This window comes from Nothoprocta perdicaria, unplaced genomic scaffold (assembly GCF_003342845.1).
Source record: "Nothoprocta perdicaria isolate Ctin4 unplaced genomic scaffold, notPer1 scaffold_120, whole genome shotgun sequence".
NCBI lineage: Eukaryota > Metazoa > Chordata > Aves > Tinamiformes > Tinamidae > Nothoprocta > Nothoprocta perdicaria.
The window spans coordinates 496,194-498,016 of NW_020454317.1; the positions used below are offsets into that span (position 1 = coordinate 496,194).

General features: G+C 53.1%; 1 protein-coding gene across 1 annotated transcript in view; it reads left to right on the forward strand.

Annotated features, from left to right (window-relative positions):
- The first annotated feature begins 117 nt into the window (after nt 1-117).
- The window catches only part of MPPED1 (metallophosphoesterase domain containing 1), a 60,221-nt gene continuing 58,515 nt past the window's right edge, over nt 118-1,823 (forward strand). The window contains exon 1 of the mRNA XM_026054290.1: nt 118-140. The gene's annotated coding sequence lies outside the window, so the exon portion shown is untranslated. The remainder of the gene's footprint in view (nt 141-1,823) is intronic.

Genomic DNA, 1,823 nt, shown 5'->3' on the forward strand with positions numbered 1-1,823 from the left:
GGTGGGGGGGGACTCGTGCTCCCCCAAAGGAGGTGGCGGAGGCGGGGGAGGGGAGGCGGGGGAGGGGAGGCTGGGCTCCCGGAGAAGGAGGCGACCGCTCGCACAAATCCTGCGTCTTCAGAGCAGCCCCGGCGCGCAGGGTGAGTATTTTGTCCGTACCCCCTGCCCGGTGCCCTTCGGGACCCGCGGCGCCGGGGAGCGGGAGGCGCGGCGGGGTCTGTGCCCGGCCCCGGGCGGGGGGCAGTGCGCGCAGGGCCCGGTGCCTCCTGCCGGACCGGCTCAAGGCAGCCCGCCTGAAGCCTCCTTGAGGCGCTGCCTCCCCGGCTGGAGCCGCCGGAGCGGGGGTCACGGAACGGGGCTGCGTGCGAGGGTCCGAGCCCCGCTGCGTCCCCGCTAGCACCCACCCCCGAGCGCGCCAGGGTCTGGCTTCTCCAAAGCGAGCCTCCCCGCGGCTTCCCTCCGCTCCTTAAAAAATGAAATGCCCCAAAGCAGGAGAGTGAGGCGGCCGGGGGGCGGGGAAGGGCTGCTCCGAGGAGCTGGAGGGAGGCGGAGGCAGCGAGAGGCGCCGCGCTCCCCGCGCCGCGGGGCCGGGGCGGCGCGCCTCGGGGCGGAAGGGCAGCGCTGTCACCGCCGCTCGCCCCGCGCCCGCGCGGGAACTTACTTTGTTGGCGGAGTTGCCGCGGGCCGGGGTCCCCCGGGGCCGCCCCCAGGTGCCGGCGGCCCCGCGGAGGGGCCGCCGCTGCCGCCGCGCGTGGCCGCAGCGCGGGCCGAGGGGACGCGCAGGAGCCTCCCTTTGTCGTAGGAGCGGGGCTTGCGGTGACCTCCCAAAGTTTTCTTCCAGGAGGAAGCGGTCCAGTAAGTTTTTTGAAATTCATGCTGATTTTTTTTTTTTTTTTTTTTTTGTGCGGCGCACTAGTGTTTGGTATCCAGCGTGCACCGGGCAGTGGAACGGGAAAAAATACATATCCGGGAGGTTTAGGTAGTGATTTCATGGCTTTTAATGTGCTGCTTTCTTAAGAGCTGCATTTTAGATGTAGTGTTTTCAGACAGCATTTATATACGTAGCTGTATAAGGGTAACATAAAAGATGGGAAGCACGCAGAAGCTGCATGCATTTGAAACATTCCATCCTGTCTGGAAAAAGATCAAGAGTTGAAGATTTTTTCTTTTGCAGCCCATATTCTGACAATGCCAAAATTAAAAAAATTGCTGATGCTCTACAATATTAGTAGACATTTCAACTTAAGTTAATTCTAAACGAATGCAGTTTAAGACAATAGTGTAAAAGAGATTTTTGATATTCCGGATGAATTGATAACTAAGCAAGGTTATAAAACTTTGTGCTTGGCTTCTGATGAGGTAGACTCTGGGTCATTCATGAGAGTATCAGTAGTTAAAATAATAATACAAGACTGCTCCTTAAATGTACATGTCCAAAATTTGSCTACCATAAAAAGACTACCTTTTTTGAGAAGAATAGTTAAGGAGTCATTATACAACAGTAATTTATGTTGTGTTCATACATGATAAACTCTTTCTTGATGCCAGGCACTACAAATCGCCTGGCAGTGTACTATAGAGGTAGGTTTTAAAATTTTTATTTTATGGATTTTAAAAAATTGTTAATTTTAATGGCTATGCCATGTATGATACATATGTACATTGACTGATTTTAATTTTTAGCCATGAAATAATATATTTAAGCAATTTTGGCTCTGCTCTTCATTTTTTTTTCATTGTCTTAGGCTATCTGAGACAGAAGAATCTTAAAATTTGTTTCTTTCTAAACATATGTTATTCCTTCTCGCTCTGTTTCTCTCTCT